Source organism: Schistocerca nitens, chromosome 9 (assembly GCF_023898315.1).
Source record: "Schistocerca nitens isolate TAMUIC-IGC-003100 chromosome 9, iqSchNite1.1, whole genome shotgun sequence".
NCBI lineage: Eukaryota > Metazoa > Arthropoda > Insecta > Orthoptera > Acrididae > Schistocerca > Schistocerca nitens.
In genome coordinates this window covers 181,494,988-181,516,624 of record NC_064622.1, presented here as the reverse complement: position 1 = coordinate 181,516,624, position 21,637 = coordinate 181,494,988, and positions in this window count along the sequence as shown.

Genomic DNA, 21,637 nt, shown 5'->3' with positions numbered 1-21,637 from the left:
AAGAAACTAATAAAACAGGCGAATTCTGTAAATGAAGCATGATCAAGTCCAAGTAAATGTGAATAATTATTTCACTACCAGGCAACCAGAGTAAAACTACGCCAGAGGCCATTCCCCTTGCTTTCGCGGTGTTGCACATAATCCAAGTTAGTTTTAGACATCGTCATTGCAAGCTCCACCGAATTTCTGGAAGCTTAGCTCTACGCTTTAACTGCTCATTACTGCATAACCTGTGATCTAAGTAAGTACATAGAGCTATAACTAACCACAATAAGAAATAAAACCTGTCACCAGAAACTCTTACAAAACTAATGGCTACGGCTTAGTCAAGGAAAGCGAGAGGGGATAAGGCTTTAACGCTCTGTGGATAACGAGCCCATTACACCCCAAGCTCGGAATGTGGAAGAAAAATGACCGTGTCCTCTCCGAAGTTACCATTCCCATTTGCAGTAAGTCACTTTGGAAACAACGGAAAAACTAAAGCTGCTTGGCTCGACAGGAATTTGAACCTGCGTGTTTCCGAACGAAAATAAAGAATTTTACAAAATGTGCCATCACACTTGATGCTGTATGATTATAGGATCAACCACACAGTCCCAAAACGTCATGAGTCTCCTGTGTTTTACGGAAAATACCTTTTTTACCAGAGCCAGCTTCCTACCTTGTATATTTCACTGCAAATTCCTGGTTAGTGTCACATTACCATTGTTCTAGAAACTTGCTTTCGAAATGATCATTTTTTTTCAGTAACCTGAATATGAAATTGAAACAAATTTAATCTGGAAAGTGTTATACCGATCAGTGTGTTTCTGTTCTACCATTTAACTACTACCGATCGATAGAGTTAGTTCTTTTTTAAAATGGTTCTCTGTTGAAACTAGAACATAATCATTCGTTCTCAGTTACCGACATCAGTTATAAAAAAATATACTAACTGAATGTAATTATTACGAGGAAATCATAATTAATGATATGCAGTATGGAATCATGTAAAGCAATTCTTGTATACGATCTAAAATAAGACTTGTCAGTATACATACTATAGTCTCCCGAATAGCCTCTACCAGCAACAGCAAAGATAACACAACATACTTTATAAAAGCAGTTAACGAATATTATTTGTACATATCAATTTTTATAGAACTGTACTACTTTCATATTAGAGTTCCCATCGATGAACTATCTGTTCAAGATACTGGAACGACGTTTGAAAAAATGACAGCATGTGGAATGGCTGGTAAAGTGTTTTAGGTTTATACGTAGAATAAGTTATAAAAATTTATTGACACAGCGCAATACCTTTAGAGTGAATATACCATGCTATTTAACGGTGTTATTAAGTACCCAACAAGACAGATACTTTGGCCACATCCGTTTAACACATATATAACACCCTCAAGAAGCCTGAACTATTTTAAGAACAGGTATAGACTGTAATACTATACCTGCACTATCTCGGAACTTTTTGTTTTGTATTTATGTGTAACAGTCAGTGACGCAATCGTGTGTGTGTGTATAAAAAATCTTGTATACTTTTTGCTTGAACATCATCGAAATGAAGAGTTTAATAGACCACTGCCACGCGAAGTAAAGGAAATGCTAATGCAAAACATGGATCGAACTGATGATGGCGTCAGCCTTCGACACGCGTAATCGAATAAAATGAAAGTGACTCACCCACGTAACTGTCTTTTGTATCACAAACAGTCCTGTTACCAAATTCCAGTGCAACAAGGACAAAATGAGGTTAAGAAACATACGGCGTAGGATGTACTTAATTTTACGTATCTTAGATATGAAAACGGAAACGGTTCCAGCCAAGCTCTTCTAACAGAAAACGTTCTGATGATTGCCTGGAATGATTTGTGAAAACAGAGAAGACTCATAATAAATTCCTCAGCCTGTATTCTCTTTATATTGAAAGTTTTCGTCCTTTGTGAAGCTCTAACGACAACGCATGTTGTAGAAGGTATGATGTAACTGCTCTGTAATTTAGATAACTTGAGACACTATCTTTTAAATATGTCCCGTCCCTTGTAACACGTACGGACAGCTGTAAACCATTTTCGTTATTTAATGTGTCTGTTTCGATGAACCTACAGTTTCATGTACTGACCTCGCCGGAGCTTAAACCTTCGACGTTGTTTACACGGCAATCTAACTAATCAGCTGAAATTAAAAGGACCACAATAAAAAACCTTAACTTCCATTATTCCACAGGTTTCATTGACAAAACCCATATTTATATTTTATTTGGTTCATACATCACAACAGTGCAGGTTCAACACAATAAGAATCAACACAACACAGCTTAATAACAGGCTTCGATCCTGAAATTAAAGTACTGCAACACACATTCTCTACTACAGTACTTATAGTTTTTCAAAAATGACACGTTAAATATTTGCTGTTTAATTACTTTGTTGCTCTGTGGCAACGCTAATCATTAGACTGAGCATGCGCAATGCAGCAGCTGCTACTGGAATTCAAACACTCTTCCTTCGAAAACTTTTTACATGTGCGTTTATGAGCCGAACTGGATCCTCATTCACTAGAAGGGCTGCGAAAAGTGTGTTATTAATTTATCAAGACAGAACACAGAAGTGATTTTAAGCTGTAAAGTTGTAAATGCCTGTAACAGATATCCATCTGACATTGTTTAAAAATTATAACTGACCCTGAAAGTTAGAAAAATCTATTATGACCCAATTAACAACAGAGTGACGTTATTGTGCAGATGAAATTAGGGCATCTGCTCATCCAGTTGATACGTATTCAGTTGCGGACGGTCCGTAAGTTTAGAGCGGACTGAAGTGAACAGGTGTTACACCGGTCTCAGCTTCAGTTTGGAAGCGTGTTTCATCAAGTACGTCAGTTCATCTCAACGGTTGCTGGATTCACTTTGCGAGTGTAAAGGAACAGAAGTCTCCATTCACCTTAGCAAGACATAGGACGACAATATTTACTTGATATACATATACTACGCAGCAGCCTTGTTGAGGCACCTACGAAACGCATGCTTTTTGCCTTTACGACACCACAAGTTCCTAACAACATTTTAAGAGATGGAAAAGATTCATCGTGGTTTCACAGCAGTGTTAGGAAACTGCTATATAAACAGAGTTTCATCACAGATCCAAGTGAAGTCAGAACTTAGCACGTGGTTCTTCAGCTTCTCCCGGCGTGCTTTGTGATGAAATAGTTCACGAGTGAACTGCCGGATATCATTGTCCAACGGGCACAGTATCTCAGCAAACGACCACTTTGTCATCATCGGTCAGTTGATCAGGGCATCTAATGATGACAATGTGGTAGTTTGCTGAAATATTGTGTACGTTGGTTACAGACATCCGAAAGTTCACCCGTAAACTATTTTATCAGGGAAACGAAAGCTGAACGAAGGGAAAATGTGGAGAGTAAGGAGAGCAATGACTAGTAATAGTAGTAGTAGTAGTAGCTTTATTTATCCGTAGATCTCTTTTTACAAGGATGTAGGGCATGTCAAAGCATTTACAAGTTTAGATCAATTTAAAATAAGTTAATACGTATAAATGATAATTAATTGAAACCCTCAGCTGCCGACAGGTGTTGTTCATATACCTCGATGGGGACAGCTGAAAATGCTAATTCGTATACACAAATATTTGCAGACTCCTAGTTAGATACAATCATTAGATTTACTCCGGGTATACAATACTTTTTTTACAAATAACTTATTAAATAATGTAATGCCACACTGTTCACTCACATCTATCAGTCACTGCACACAGTATACACACATCGTTTCATAACACTTCACTCACTACACACACACACACACACACACACACACACACACACTGGTGATCTCTTGGCCATTTTGTGTACCGTTACTTCCCATTTGCTATCCTGAAAAACTGAGTCAGCATCCCTCCATAATGAGTGAGACGTTGAGCTCAGAAAGAGGAAGAGGTGTTAGTATTGTGCTATGCATAGTTTGGGGGTAAGTATTTCTAGAAAGAAAAAAAGAAGGAAAAAAGCTAAAATGAACCTGTTATGTGAATGTTGGATGTTTTATAATCATCATCATCATTATTATTATTATTATTATTTGTATAACATTTTTATCAAACCCATACTCTGTTTTATCTAAGTAATCCTTCAGTGTATAAAATGTATTGCATAACAGATACTTTTTTACTGCCTTTTTAAATAAGTGTATTGTTGCAATTTCTTTAATCTGTTTTGGTAATTTATTGAACAGTTTTATTCCTTGATAGAAAATGCTGTTTTGAGTTTTATGTTTAGTTTTTCTTGGTAAATGTAAGTTGAGTCTATGTATTGTTTCATGATCAGGCACAGAACTGTTTGTGCAGTAATTACCAATGTTATTTTTGATGTGTACAACTGACTGGTAAATGTATTCACACGGAGCAGTTAAAATGCCGAGTGTTTTGAATAGATCCTTACAATGAGCCTGAGTAGTATTTTTGGTTAATATTCTTATGGGTCTTTTCTGGAGTTTGAAAATTGTGTTCATATTTTGTACGTTTGTGCTGTTTGAATGCAAAATTTTGTTAACCGATCTGAGTAAAGGCCTGAAGGAGTTTGGGCCATATGTAAAATGACTAAGCAGCTCGAAAGCGTCTATACAGCCACTCAATGACCATACAGGCACCGAAGCAGAAGATAACTGACTGAAGGCCGAAATACTTAATTCGGTTTTCCGAAATTGCTGCACAGTGGATGATCATAATACTTCACCTCCTTTCAACTATCGCACGAACGTCAAACTGGCAGGTATTGATCAAACAAATGGCGGAATACAACTACAATCACGTGGCAGTGAAAGACATCAGGATCAGATGAGGTATGATATATTCAATATTGTGTTTGGCAACGCATTCGTATACTACCCATGGACACGTTTATCACTTAAAATGGAAAGTTGCAAACTACTCTCGTGTGCTTGTGACTTTAACTACCTTTCAAACGAAGATATTCTCAGCACGATTTGTCAGAGAGATATCGAATATTTTGATAGAATATTGTCCAAATCGGATAATACATTTTTTTTTCTCATTGCGTACATTATCTGTGGTATCTTTCTCGTAATATGTTAGCAATGACTGGAATTTAAGGTGTATCAGCACCGTTCGTAAGGTTTACTCTCTCAAACTGTCTTAACAACAATGGAATCTTACATATATCCTCCTTTCATATATCAGGCATCTCATTCTGCCAGAAATTTGTGGAATATTTTTCATACTTTTTGGTCCCATTCTCCTCCCACATCCCCTACAAGCTTGAGTCTTGGCATCTCTGTACACTTATTGTTTTTTTTGCTCGGGCTTTATTTCTTTCCTGTTCTGGGTCTTTCTGCTACTATCGAAATAAGTTCAAAAATTTGCTTACTTCTTGGAAGTCAAAGATGTGTCCACAATGGTCACAACTGAAACAGTAGAAGTGATGTATGGCCTGTTGTAAGGGAACCATTATCCCACGAACATAGATGCTAGTATCCGATACCCAGGTCGATAGCAGACAGGAGTCGATTGTCGAGCGCTGCAGGACGCAGTGAGACGAGTGCCGAGTGAGCAGTAGTACTGGAGAGACGGGCAAGATTGGTGGTCGAGTTGGTAGTAAACGGTATATTCACCGGAGTATGACAAATGAGCGCGTCCCCCTGATCGCCGTGGGGTTGACCCTCATCGATACAGATTCGTGAGTGATATAAAACCAAAAATGGCAAGTGCCGAATTACGTGTTTCGCGTCGGCCAGCAACAACCATGGATTGCAGTGAGGATTGTTATGAATATTAATCATCATCATTGCGTGTGACGAAGTACTTGAAATCAGCAACCAATAAAAAGATATAACCGTAATAAACGTGTGAGGCGAAGGTAGCAACTGCCTCAGAATTTGTGTGTTAGTAGAAAATACATATATACATCGCAACCTGTGTGGTCCTTAATAATAGACAAACTTTCAGTCATTCCACTATTCAGTCTCAAAACAGCCGCACTCGGTTGAAGTACCCCCGAAACCACAGCAGAAAAAACCGATAGCCTTTCAACCATTAAACACAAGGTCATGTTATCCTAATAATTAACTGTTTGGCGGCTTCGGTAAATCACACAAAATCCAATGAAGGGATTTATACGTGGGTGTTTCACTGTCTTGCTCAAAATTGCATTACACAAGTCACACATGTGCGCTCTTTCACTTTACTGTTAACATTCATAGCTTCTTAAACATCAGTTTTCGTGTTTTACTTGAAATCCATACCAAGAGGAATGATGAGCAATACGTTGTAATCAGTAAACCTATAGATGCGTGTTCATCAAGACACCAAATCTACTGTTATCTTCTCTGTCTGCAACTTAGTGTCAGGCATATACAAGACAGAGATACGTCCTGAGATACTTTCTCTTGTGAAAATTTTTAGGTTTTGAACTGAACATCGATTTTGCAAACTTCTCAGAAAACGTGTGTATTATATAGTACATACTCCATGATTGTCGCCATACATTATAATGCTATTGGCAAGCATTTCGAATTTTCTCCATATTTACTGCAAAATCCGTCTTGGTGCTGCACACATCATCAGCTCCTTTACTGAGTTTTAACTGTGGTGATCTCGATGATTTTGTCAACATTGGTTCTCCAAATTTAAAAATTCTCTGCTCCTCACTAATGAGATTTTCTCACTTTTATCAGTCAAAGGCCAATGTTATGACACATTCTGAGCAAAGAGCTCTAATAATTGTTAGTGTCGTACTTTCTATTAAAAGCAAAACATGTTTCAAGAAAAAGGAATAGGAAACGAGTAAGCGTCATCTTTTTGTTGTAGCCTTCTGCTAGTCACATCTGCTGCTAGTTTTGAATACGTCTTATGAAAATTAATACAAAAAGTCTAAAGTGAACAATATGTGGATCAAAGCAAGAAAGAAGAGACTGTATCAGAGACAGAATTAGATAAACGTCTTTCTACACGAATTTTAAAAATTAAAGTCTGAGACAATATTCTTAAAACCTTATCCAGATCAATGAAGCCATATAATATTCACATCTGTTTCATTTTACATTCCATCTTCAAATAAATTCTTGTGCTTCACAACAAATTTCCAGATATGTCCGTGCTGTGATATAGCAGCTATTAGAAATACCAACATGTGCTGTAAAGTCTTAGATTAGCTTTGCGGCCTCACATTAATACAATGTCTGGCCCAAATGACTGTTTTTGGGACAAAAACATTTTTTTTGCCTGTCTGAGGTTCCTCTTACTCAGTCTCATATATCAGTAGTTTTCTGCTAGAATAATCATCCCAGTACAAAGCGAATTACACGTAATGCAATTTTACTGAGCTGAATTGCGATGACGAGTTAGACTATTAGTGTAAACCAGGGATTCACGTTATTTCTTATGTTTTTTATATTCTGTCTTACGTGTTAGAAAAGGAATGCGCTCTTGCAACATATGACTTATCTCTTAATTCCAGAAAGTGTCATGAATTGGGAGCTGTAAAGACGGTTACATTTGGACAGATATCATTACATTTATTCTTGCAAGCTCTTCTACCATAACACCATTAGGTAATCATAATCGATGACATTAACTACTGTCTTGAAAAGCTTTGGTACGTTGCTCAAATTGTGTAAAACACTCTATTTCAAGTTTTCGTACAAAAAAAGTCGCATGAATAGTAGTATAAACCACATTTTGTCGTTTTGTGCCACAGACGAATAACACATACGTAAAAATCGGAGTTCTCCATTGCATATGAGAGAAAATTTAAAAAAATTAAATGAATCATGAACCAGGTAACCCATGATAGGAGAAAATTTATAATCTAACAGTACAAATACTTAAACTGTTGGGTGGTATACTTAATAAGTAAATTTAAAAATACTGCAGGGAACAATTCCAAAATAAGTAATATAGAATGTTTCGATTTGTTTACAAAGTAGCAATTTTTCTCAGTTTTTATATTGCTACCTATTTAATGCATTGTGTGAATGGATAGACCGTTGTCGAGTTGACTCGTTGCTTCATATAAGGTCATGAGTTAGAGTTAGGCACTTGTGACCAGTGTGTGTGAGTTATTGACGTACCGTTATAATTTAAATGTCACAGGAATCTCTAGGAACAATTAGTATAAATTCTCAATTTGTATGTAAAATGCTTTCAAGTGAAAAATTAGAAATCATTGTAAGAAGTAACGAATATTAAACAAAATGCACTGATAAATTGGGTTTAGAATACAGAAGCAGTTCAACATACTGAAATAAATTGTAAAGGTATCTCTGCTAAGCGCACTTAAACATGAAAATTAAAACTATTTGCTCAGTCGAAACATCAGCTGCTTCAGTCAATATAAATTCCAACTAATGAATGTAGTTATTAAGACCCTTTGAAACTTCAGCCACCTATTCTAAAATTCTAAGACTACATCTACATCTACATGGTTACTCTGCAATTCACACTTAAGTGCCTGGCAGAGGTCTCACCGAACTATTATCATACTACTTCTCTATCATTCTCGAATTACGCGTGGGTGGCTGTCAAGAAAATATTTTCGCATTAGGAAGAGAAAGTTGGTGATTGAAATTTCGTAAATAGATCTCGCCGCAAAGAAGATCGCCTTTGTTTCAGTGACTGCCACCCCAACTCGCGTATCATGTCAGTGACACTCTCACGCCTATTGCGCGATAACATGAAACGAGCTGCCCTTCTTTGCACTTTTTAGATGTCCTCCGTCAATCCTACCTGGTAATGATCCCATACCGCGCAGTAATAGTCCAGCAGAGGACGGACAAGTGAAATGTAGGCTGTCTCTCTGGTGGGTTTGTCGCATATTCTAAGTGTTCTGCCAACAAAGCGCCGCCTTTGTTTCGCCTTCCCCACAATATTATCTATGTGGTCTTTCTAATTTAAGTTGCTCGTAATTGTAATTCCTAGGTATTTGTTTGAATTGACAGCCCTTAGATTTGTGTGATTTATGTACACCCGAAATTTATCGGATTTCTTTTAGTACCCAAGTGGATGACCTCGCACTTTTCTTTGTTTAGTGCCAGTTGCCACTTTTCACACCATACAGAAATTCTCTCGATCATTTTGCAATTGGAATTGATCGTCTGATGATTTTACTAGACGGTAAATTACAGCGTCATCTGCAAACATTCTGAGGGGGCTGCTCAGATTATCACCTAGATCATTTATGTAAATCAGGAACAGCAGAGCGCCTATGACACTACCTTGCGGAACGCCAGATAACAGTTCTGTTCTACTTGATGATTCACCGTCTATCATTACGAATTGTGACCTCTCTGAGAGAAAATCACGAATCCAGTCACACAACTCCATATGCACGCAATTTGATTAATAGTTGCTTGTGAGGAAGGGTATCAAAATCCTTCTGGAAATCTAGGAATATGGAATATATCTGAGATCCCTTGTTGACAGCACTCATTGCTTCAAGGGAATAAAAAGCTAGCTGTGTTGCACGAGAACGATATTTTCTGACACCGTGTTGGTTATGTATCAATAAGTCATTGTCTTCAAGGTGATTCATAATGTTCGAGTAAAGTATATGCTCCAAAACCCTACTGAAAATTGAGATCAGTAATATGGGTCTGTAATTGAAATGTGTTACTGCTGTTTCCTTTCTTGAATGTTGGTGTGACCTGTGCTACTTTCCAGTCTTTAGGAACAGACCTTTCGTCAAGTGAGTGGCTGTATATGTTTGCTAAGAAAGGCGCTATTGTGTCTGCATACTGTGAAGGACAACAGGTTACTTTACTCACAACAGTAATACAACACTGTGGTCTACCAAAATTTTTCCTTGAAGTTTTACTATTCGATGTCTTTTTCTATGCATCAAGGTTTGCAAATAAGTGTACTACTGATGTGTGATGAAATGAAATATTTCCTCATTGTAAAGTTAAAAAATTCTAGTTGTAAGAAGACTCGCTGGCTTAGTCAAGGGCGATACGATATTGTCAGAGAGCATAGTAAACTGGCAGGCACACCAGCGGTTGAGAACAGTGCAGAGGATAACGTAGAAGAGTGTTGAGAGAGACAGTCCAGTCTAGTCGAGTGGTGCAGCGGCTCTTTTTTTGAGAAATGGTTGCACACAGCCGTGCCAAAGTATGTAATGACTTGTCGAACAATTTGGTGTGGACAGGCGAAGTATGTGACATTAAATGGGCACAGCAGAATTACCACAAAAGGATGCAAACCAACATGAAGAGCACTGAGGGCTCAGTCTGATTTGTTACCGAGCTACAAGAAGAAGAGCCTGTGCCACACATTGTCAAGGAACGATGCCATACATTGCATCAGCGATATCTCAGCCTGAAGTGGGAGCCAACTAGTTACCTGGGCAGACTTGCATACGGCTAGACAGCGTTGTACTTCATTTTGTGTTTGAGTATCACCGAGTTGAACTAAAGCGTTCACCTCCAATTTTACCTAAGACAAAATACTTAAGTAGGATCCATCCTATCCGTCATCGATGATCCGAGAGTGTCCTAACGATTGAGAAACTATTGCAACACTTTTATTAAAGAAATAATAGTAATTAAAATTTCAATAATTTTCAAAACAATAATTAACGCAAGTGCTTCAGTCTAGTAAACAGTAAAACGAAAGACAGTGCTTAACGAAGTAAAATTCAGTAAAAGGTATTTTATCGTTGTGCTTTTTCGTGGATAAATAAGTTGTCACTTTTCTACAATTGAAACCAGTCAGAAATGTGTGTTAACGTCTTGAACCAACAGTAGTAGTAAGTGCTCAAAGTGAGTAGCAGCAATATTTAATGCTGAAGACAGTTAAAACCTACCGCGAACTTTCGCATTCTTTTACAATCGAAATTTTGGCTTTGCAAATTTCGTAACTGTAACTCACAGGAAAGAGATTATAGAATGGCACTACATCATTACGATAAATTTTAAGCTAAATGACAGCACTGAGTAATGGATAAACATAAATAACTTTTTGACCGAAAATGAAGACAATAGGCATTAGAGTGAGTGACGTCACGAATTTTTGCAATTACGTGACTGTTTAGTAGTGATGAGATTTTGTTGTTCTTTGATTATTGCTAATTGATTTCCACGAACTACTACGGAACTGAAAAGTATTTGGTCACTGTCAGATATCCATCTGAAATTACGCAACGGCAGTGTTTACAAATTTTGAGCCGTTTTCGCATTGCAACAAAACTAAACATTCTTATGTAACAGACAGCACTTATAGAGACAATACTTATGCTAGCGTAGTGAGCAGATGACCGTTCATTTTCATTTATTCATTAATTAAATTAATAACTTTTTCCAAATTGAACAAAGCACTGTAATTCCATATAGCCTAATTTTATATTCGTTTACTTTACCCGAGTTTTCATTTCTTGTCGTTATTGCTATAAGTGCAGTTATAACTGAACCTTCTTTACAGGATTTCATTTATTCTTTGCAGTAGATGCCTTTTCTGCACAACAGGGAACTTCAGGCACACGATTCATTTAAGTCCCATTTAACCAGATATATAGTGGGTGCTTATAACACCATTGTTATCCTCGCATAATTGTTTATCTGTTTGATGTATCACATTATCCCCCTTCCCATTTGGAAATTGTTTCATTCTGTAGGGCTGCTTTCAAAACAAACATCTCTTGAATGAGATTTTAACTCTGCAGCAGAGTGTGCACTGATATGAAACTTCCTGGCAGATAAAAACTGTGGGGTGGACCGAGACTCGAAATCGGGATCTTGCCTTTCGCAGGTAAGTGCTCTACCATCTTAGCTAAACAAGTACCACTGAAACCCCGCCGTCACAGCTTCAATTCTGCCAGTACCTCGTCTCCTAACTTCCAAACTTCACAGAAGCTCTTCTCCGAACCTTGCAGAACTAGCACTCCTGAAAAAAGGATATTACGACTTAACCACAGCCTGTGGGATGCTGTTCTGCAGGATTCGCAGAAAAGCTTTTGTGAAGTTTGGAAGGAAGGAGACGAAGTACTGGCAGAAGTGAAGCTGTGACGGCGACTTGTGAGTCTTGCTTGAGTAGCTGAGATGGTAGAACACTTGCGCACAAAAGGCATAGGTCCCGAGTTCGAGTTTCGGTCCGGCACACAGTTTTAATTTGCCAGGAAGTTTCAGACATCTCTTGCTATAACGACTCTACACTCATAATTTCATTCGTAATCATAGCGTTCTCCAATTGTGTTTTATTGCCATTGCAAGGCCACTCCTGCTAAAAGGCATGAGCTTATTGGACTCTGGAGTATTTATCGTAATGTACGGTATAACTTTGTAGTTTCTGCTAAATGCATAATATTAACCATCTTCTCATTGTTATGCTAATTCAAGGTTAGGCCTCAACATCTCTTCCTCGCCCTTGCCACACTCCTTCTTCCAGTTGGATTGCATTCCATTGCTTGTCGAGAGACTCTGAGGTGATATACGCAGTACATGTTCTTTCCAATTCTGCTTTCGTTTGAGGACTTTTTCAATTAAGGGTTGCCCCCACCCCCACCAAATTTTTTTCTTTTTTTCACATTCCTTATTCTTCTTCACTTGTGCAGCCTTTCACTGACTAACGAACTTCATTTCTGAAGCTCTCACTCTAACACTGCTGCAGGCTTCTCGCACAGTTTCGTCTGTCTGCAGTATGCTTCGTTATATACAAAAGGCATTCACAAAAAGAAAAGGAAAAGGTCGAGGCACCACCGTGAACCCTATCTCGCCGCTGTCTGCTGGATCTCCCTATTGCGCATTTTCCTTCGTAGAAAATGTAATGATGAAACGGAAGGACAAGAGCTAATCTTGGCCTTCCTTCAGTTTAATGGTTTCATCGTTTGCTTCACAGAATTTTATGCTTCGCGAAATAATAAATTACAACATCCTAGGGAAAGGAGCAAAAGAAAAGGTTACAAGAGAATTAATGCTTGAGACGGGTAAAGACAGAGGAGAGAGACTAATTGAGTTCTGTAATAAATTTCAGCTAGTACTAGCGAATACTATGTTCAAGAATCGCAAGAGGAGGAGGTATACTTGGAAAAGGCCTGGTGATACGGAAGATTTCAGTTAGATTACATCGTAGTTAAACAGAGATTTCGAAATTAGGTACTGGATTGTAAGGCGTACCCAAAAGCAGTTACTCACATCAGAATGTAGTAGTGGTGAAGGAATGGGCTGAAGTTTAAGAGATTGTTCAGAAACAATCATTACACAAAGAAGTGGGACACGGAAGTAATAAGGAATGCTGAGATACGTTTGAAGTTCTCTGAGGCTATGGATACAGCAATAAGGAATAGCTCAGTAGGCAGTGCAGTTGAAGAGGAATGGACATCCCTAAAAAGGACAATCACAGATGTTGGATAGAAAAACATAGGTACAAAAAAGGTAACTGCGAAGAAATCATGGGTAACAGGAGTAATACTTCAGTTGATGGAACAAAGGAGGAAGTATAAAAATGTTCAGGGGAATTTACGAATACAGAAATACAAGTCGCTGAGGAATGAAATAAATAGGAAGTGCAAGGAAGCTAAGACGAAATGGCTGCATGAAAAATCTGAAGAATTCTAAAAAGAAATGATTGTCGGAAGGACTGATTCAGCATATAGCAAAGTCAAAATAACTTTAGGTGAAATTAAAAGCTATGGTATTAACATTAAGAGTGTAACTGGAATTCCACTGTGAAATGCAGAGGAGAGAACAGGTAAGAGGAAAGAATACACTCAAGGCCTCTATTAAGGGGGAACGATTTGTCTCACGTGACAGAGGAAGAAACAGGAGTCGATTTAGATGAGACAGGGGATCCAGTAACAGAATAAGAATCTAAGAGAGCTTTGGAGGACTTAAGAGCAAATAAGACAGTGAGGATAGATAACATTCCATCAAAATTTCTACAGTCATTGGAGGAAATGGCAGTGAAACGATTATTCACGTTGTTGTGTAGGATATATGAGGCTGTCAACATATCATCTGACTTGCAGAAAAATATGATCCATACAATTCCGAAGACTGCAAGGAGAACATTAATAGCAGACTAGCAAGGGCAAAAAGGGCATACCTGGCCAAGAGAAGTATCAACGATAGGGCTTAGTTTGAGGAAGAAAATTCTGAGAATGTACATTTGGAGTACAGCATGGTATGGTGGTGAAACATGGATTGCGGGAAAACCACAACAGAAGAGAATCGAAGCTTATGAGATGTGGTGCTGCAGATGAATGTAGAAAATTAGGTGACTGACTTAGTAAGGAATGAGGAAGTTCTGTGCAGAATTGGAGTGGAAAGTAATGTGTGGAAAACACTGGCAGGGTGAAGGAACAGGATGATAGGACGACTGTTTAGACACCAGGGAATGAATTTCATGGTACTAGAGAAAGCTGTAGAGGGCAAGAACTTAGAGGAAGACAGAGATTTGAATACATCCAGCAAATAAATGAGGAAAGTAGATTGCAAGTGTTATTCTCAGATGAAGGGGTTGACAAGGGAGAGGAAGTCGTGGCGGGCCACCAGATCAAACCGGTCAGAAGACTGATGACTTAAAAAGAAAACGAGCTGAGACTATACAAGCTTGTTTGTTTTATATACTTAATTACAGAACATCAATATGAATGTCTCTGATACTCCTGATATGACAGACATTTATACTGATGTTCTGTAATTAAGTAAATAAAACAAACGAGCTTGTAAAGTCTCAGACCCGCACTTTCCACCTGAAGAATAAACAGGCAAATAGGTCCTTAAATATATCCTGGGGAGGCATCGTACCCGTACATAATCCTATTCCCAAATATCTTGGAGTAACTCTGGATCGCGCGCTAATATATGAAAAGCATTGCCTAAACACCAAACAGAAAGTGGCAGCCAGAAATGACATAGTGCGAAAATTGACAGGTACATCATGGGGTGCTGATCCATGCACTGTGTGCTCAAGCGCGCTTGCTCTGTGATATTCCACTGCTGAATATGCATGTTCGGTATGGTACAAGTCCAGTCATGCCAGGAATGTAGATGTGGCTCTAAATGAGTCTTGCCGGATTATCACGGGTTGCTTAAGACTTACACCGGTGGACAAACTTCATTGCCTCGCTGGCATAGCTCATCCTGAAATCAGACGTGAGGTAGCTGCGAGATATGAGAAAACTAGGGCCACAACGAAGGAAGCCCATTCAATATATGGTCGTCAGCCCGCACATCCTATGCTGAAATCAAGAAAGACCTTCTTGTCAACTACTGACACTCTCATCGAGAATCCACATGCGGCAAGAATCTCGCGATGGAGGGAGGAATGTCGGTATTTGGGAGAACGGATTGCTCCAAAGGAAGAACTTCCCCGTGGACACTCGGAGAAGTGGTCAATATGGATGCCTCTCAATAGATTACGATCAAACACAACGAGATGCAAGACCAATCTGTTGACTTGGGGTTTCTCTGTGGACTCAGTTCTATGCCAGTGTGGCGTTGAGCAGACGAACAGCCATTTTCTTCAGTGTTCCTCATCACCAACCACCTACACCGTGGAAGACCTTATGAAAGCTACATCAAATGCACTTGAAGTGTCCAATTTTTGGCTTCTTTTGTATAAAATTATGACAACACTTAACATATATATTTTGATATTTCTGTACCTTTCACACGATGAATAAAAATAAAATATAAACGTGCAGTTCCTAATCCAACTATACTTTCATGATGACTTGTTCACATCTCTAGCTATATAATCAGACTTGTATGAATATTAACCAATCAATTTAGATTTCGTCAACTCACTATTTGAGTATAAAGTTACGGTGTTCAGTTATCATATGATTACTGCTTTAATTTCTGTGTATCTATTTATTTTAGTTTTAGAAGGGTGTTTACACAGCGAATGTACACTGAATAATTATTGTAAAACAGCTATCAAAGACATGTGGTACACTCGAGGAAAAAATCGCAACAACAAAAAAGTAATTAATGTAGGGTAATGAAATTTCGGGAATACATTTATCTTGGTAACCTATACAAGTGATTAAAACGCAAGATCACAGGTTAATGTAAGTGTGGGACACGCCATTTCAAATGTGAAATACTGGTACATTAATGACCGGTATAACAATCAGAAAGTTGAATGCAAGCATACCATCATGCTTGCATTCTGTTGTACAGGTGTCGGATGTCAGTTTGGGAGATGGAGTTGCGTCCACGTTGGACTTGGTCAGTCAGTACAGGGAGATTTAATGCTGATTGTCGATGACGCTGGAGTTGTCGTCCGATGATGTTCCATTTGTGCTCGATGGAAATCAGATCTGGTGATCGAGCAGGCCAAGGCAACATGTCGACGCTCTGTATACAATGTTTGGTAACAACAGCAGTATATGGGTGAGAGCTATCCTGTTGGAAAACACTCTCTGGAATGCTGTTCATGAATGGCAGCACAACAGGTCTAATCACCAGACTGACGCACATATTTGCAGTCAGGGTGCGTGGGAAAACTACGAGAGTGTTTCTGTTGTCATACGACATTGCACCCCAGACCAAACTCCAAGTATGCTCCCGTATGTCTAGCATGCAGACTCGTTCTTTGCCGGCCTCCTTCTAGCCAACATACTGCGGTCACACGAACCGAAACAGACCCAGCTTTCATCAGAAAACGTAGCAGACCAACTCCCTCCCCTCGAATGAGCTCTCGCTTGAGCCCACATGGCGGTGATCTGGGGTTGGTGGAATGTACGCTACATGGCCTCTGCCTTGGAGTTATCCTTGAAGTTTATAACAGTCCGTTGTTTCACTGTGGTGCCAACTGCTTCTCAGATCGCTGCTGCAGATGCAGTACGATGCGCCAGAGCCATACTCCGAACACGAAGGTCTTCCCTCTTGGTAGTGCCACGTTACTGTGCGTGCCTCGTCTTCTTGCGACTACACATTCTAGTGACCACCGCTGCCAGCAATCATGTACACTGCCTACATTCCTGCCGAGTCTTTCTGCAATATAGTAGAAAAAACATCCATTTTCTCGTGGCCCTGTTACACAGCCTCGTCTAAAATCAGTGAGTTGTTGGCAATGGCGCCTTTGTCGCCTTAAAGGCATTCTTGACTAACGTTAATTCACCACATACAAGCTCAAACTAAAATAACGTTCGTGGGTGTTACAACTTGTATTTAAAACATACCTAATTTGCATGTTGGCAGTATTAGCGTCACTATTATTGGAGGTTCGCCGATGACATTGTAATTCTGTCAGAGACCGCAAAGGACTTGGAAGAACATTTGAACGGAATGGGCAGTGTCTTGAAAGGAGGATATAAGATGAACATCAACAAAAGGAAAAAGAGGATAATGGAATGTAGTCGAATTAAGTCGGTTGATGATAAGGGAATTAGATTAGGAAATGAGACACTTAAAGCAGTGAAGGAGTTTTGCTATTTTGAGGAGCAAAATAACTGCTGATGGTCGAAGTAGACAAGATATAAAATGGAGACTGGCAATGGCAAGAAAAGCGTTTCTGAAGAAGAGAAATTTGTTAACATCGAGTATGGATTTAAATGGCAGGAAGTCGTTTCTGAAAGTATTTGTATGGAGTGTAGCCATGTATGGAAGTAAAACATGGACGATAAGTAGTTTGGACAAGAAGAGAATAGAAGCTTTCGAAATGTGGTGCTACAGAAAAATGCTGAAGATTAGATGGGTAGATCACATAACTAATGAGGAGGTATTGAATAGAATTGGGGAGAAGAGGAGTTTTGGCACAACTTGACAAGAAGAAGGGACCGGTTGGTAGGACATGTTCTGAGTCATCAAGGGATCAAAAATTTAGCTTTGGAGGGCAGCGTGATGCGTAAAAATCGTAGAGGGAGACCACGAGATGAATACACTAAGCGGATTCAGAAGGATGTAGGTTGCAGTAAGTACTGGGAGATGAAGAAGCTTGCACAGGATAGGGTAACATGGAGAGCTTCATCAAACCAGTATCAGGACTGAAGACCACAGCAACAACAACAACATTATTGGAGTGCCACCAAAACTGACTAGACGTCTTCTTTCAGATGTAGAAACAGGCCTAACAACTTTCATTTATGTCGCATAATTCCTTCCTCGTGATGCGATCTTTTTCCGTCAGTGTAATTCAGACAGCCGACCTAGGCAGACCAATCCATCTCTGATACGATGCCTCTTTTCGCAGTCGACAAGGCTAGTCCCACTGTAAATTATACTCACGTACGCTCCTGTACACATACACTCACTCACAGACGTGCAGATAAAACGGCAGTGACAACTAAAGAGGAAATGCGCATCCGACTCGCAGCGCCTTTCATTCCGCCGCTCTTTGTCCCTGCTGTCTCTCATGCCGATGGCTCACTTCGTCGAAACGCACTCCAGCACAATGCGTTCTTTGCAGCTTTGTTTCCGGTTACGGCAGTCGCCGTAGGCGGCGTGCCAGGTCGAAAAACCAGCGACTCCTGGCTGCAGCTCCTTTAGTCCGAGTTCCATCCGACATTCCTACTCTCTTACGTACCTATGTTGGCCGCATTGAGGGAAACTGAAGCTTAATCTGATTTTGCACAAGACATATGAAAGCTAACATTTCCAAGTATTCAGCCACTGACGTTCTTCATCGACATCAGCGAATGCTAGGGTAGCTGCGTCCACCACGATGCTACTAAACGTTAGGAAGCCATTTTAAGTACCATTTAGTTTCGTACTGGTAGAACTAGGTGGTCTGAAAAAATACATTGTGATCCTCCAACTATCAAAACCAAGTGACGTTACTCATTTTCTTTCTTCTTTTTTTTGTCGTCGACACACCGAAAAGCTTCAAAAATGTAATGATTTCTTTGTTCCTCTTCTCATATTGATCCTGTCGCAGAGCAAAAATGAGTATTAATGGGAATATTAACAGAATAATTTGAAACCTTAATTCTCGTTTGTCGTCTCGGAGCTTTCTTAGTGCGGCCAGAATCTAAGCACTCTAACAATTAACAGTTTTGCTTCGTACACTCCCCCTGAACATGTGTTGGCGGTCCCTAATAGACTATCATATGAGTCTAAATAAGAGTCTCCAACCTCCCACTGACTTGCGAGACTGGGATAAACTCGTCACCTCTTCTATGTTGCTAATCATTGGCCTGTAGCAATCCAACTACATTCATGAAACTCTCAAATCCAACTACTCAAGTGGGAAACGAGTATCGCAAACAGTCACTTTTCCGAACCAGTTTATAGCAGAGGAGAGTGTTGCACCTAGAGGGTAGTTAGCTAGGAACATACGATGTTTTTTGGTCGGTACTTCTGTCTACTGACTGATATTATAATCATATGAAATAATGTCTTCTAGGAACAGCTATAAGTAGTTTCGACCATTTATGTTGGTATTGCTGTAGTGCGTCATGAGCAACATTGTAAATATTTTTACCTCTACACACTTAAGTGTTACATAACATGTTATGTTATTTAACAGCTGCTGTTCATTCTTCAGTTACAGAATTTTTCGTGAGTAAAATTCTGTATATTATCCAGTTATATACAGTATGAACAGTTAAGCCATCCATACTTCGTCAGCCGTTCACTGTCTCGTACCTTGAAACAGAAGGAGGTCTTTTACCATGGTATACGTGATACTTGCAAATGAACTGAGTTTCTTTCAGGTCTTAATTTTACCCGTCTTAAAAATGGAAATTACTGCTAGTTCTCAACAGCTTCTACTTCAAAATGTATTCAATTTGCACCGGTTTATGATCATTCTTCTGCCGAACTTGATTCCACTTGCTGATCATTGGTGAGTATTAAACTGATAATAAAAAAAAATAGACTGCTACAAACAGTACTGACAAGATTTATAGACTACAACGCTTTAAATTTCAATAAAATATTTGTTCCTAGGTACATGAGGACGTTGCACTTGAAGATGTTTCCATTCTTGAAAAAAAAAAATCCGCGGGAACTATTGCAATTTTAGAAAAAGACAACTGCACACGAAAACTGAATGTCATCATTTAAAATCGGAATAAAAAAAATACAAGGTGTGTCAGGAGGAGTGGTCAGTATTCAGAGGTATGACAGAAACTTGAAGCAAAAGTAAACACTGGCTGTAAGATGCTTTCCATAAGACCCATGCGCACATCTTCATCTTCGATACTGTGAAAGAAATATCTTCTACTACAAGATCTTTGTTTTCCATGTCTTGATAGGGGGTAGTATGGACCAAAAGGAGGAAAAAGGTCCAGTAAACATGGGCTTAGAGCTCCGCACACCTTAAGAGCCCTTGTGCTTCTCCACTACAGCGAAAGACATCGCTTCAACTGAATAAGTGCTCATAGCTCTTATGGTATGCATTTTGCAGTCCACTTAAAGGATTTTTTTTTTGGTTTGGTTCATACCACCTCCTCACAGAATATGGAAGACAAAGAGTTTGCACTAAAAGAGGTTTGTTTCACAGTATCGAACTTGAGGAAGTTCCACAGCTTTTAAGGCGTGCATTTTACATCCCATGTTTACTAGATATTTTTGCTTCGAAATATTGGTCCGGTCATGTTCCCGAATATTGACCATTCCTTTTGAGACAACCTGCACATTGTACTTCTAGCGCTTGGACAGTTAGGCGAAAGTCTGAAAAGTGTACCAAGAAGCAACTCTCTTCCATGGTTCCAACATACACAAAGCATGGTGTCAATTATAAGTTAAAAAACTGGCCATGTGCGAGTAGAACTCGCGCACAGAAGCTTCTGTATAAACTTAATTATGTATATAAACAGTTCATCCACTACGAGCATCGAGCATCTCACGATTTTTGCATGTTGTCGAAACTGAAATTGGCAGGGTATCGGTCCCAGGAATTCCAAGACTTTCGGATTGCACATGACAAAAGAAATAATTTTTTCGTGCGATGTAGTTACAGATTAACGATTTTCTGACTCTTTTCCTTTATTGGGCTGTGGATTCTCTCTTCTTGCCGAAGTTCATTATTCTACTTCAGGGGGAAGTGAGTGAGTGAGTCTGCGAGTATTACAATGTGTGACATAAATGACAGTATCTTCTGATTCTATTGGCTAGGAGCTTAACATTTTTACACCACCAAAAGACTGTAGACCTAAGTAAGTGACATAAATTTCCACAATCTAACGGTTCCTGAGAAAAAGGGGTCTTAACATATTGACGAACAAACCCACAGTCGGATAACAATGACAGAATTTTTCGTGTGATCTAATTACAAATTCATAATGTTTTACTGTTGTCTTTGCTTATACAGCGAAACCTTGCCACTTGCCAGATTTCATAACTTTATGTCAAGGGGTCTAGGCGTAAAATCTTTGATTAGTAATCAAACCGGTCTCGGTCCCTGGTTCAAACCCCACCACCGCTTAAATTCTGAATAAAAATCATCAGCATTGGCGGCGAAGAGGGCGTAGGAGCGAACAGAGGTTCACGGGGTGGTAAACTGCCCCTAAAGGCAGAAAACCAATGGCATTAAAAACACATGATGCGCATCCGCAGGGCATGTGACCTGTAACTGGGAAAAAAGTATCATGATGATTGTTCATTGACAAGAGATTACGGAACACTCCCCCTTCTGGTTTCCGGGAAGGTACAGCCATGGGGGAGGTGGCCAAGAGGAAAAAGAATGAATAACTACTGAAAGAATAACGTTATTGGAGTTGGGGCGTGGAA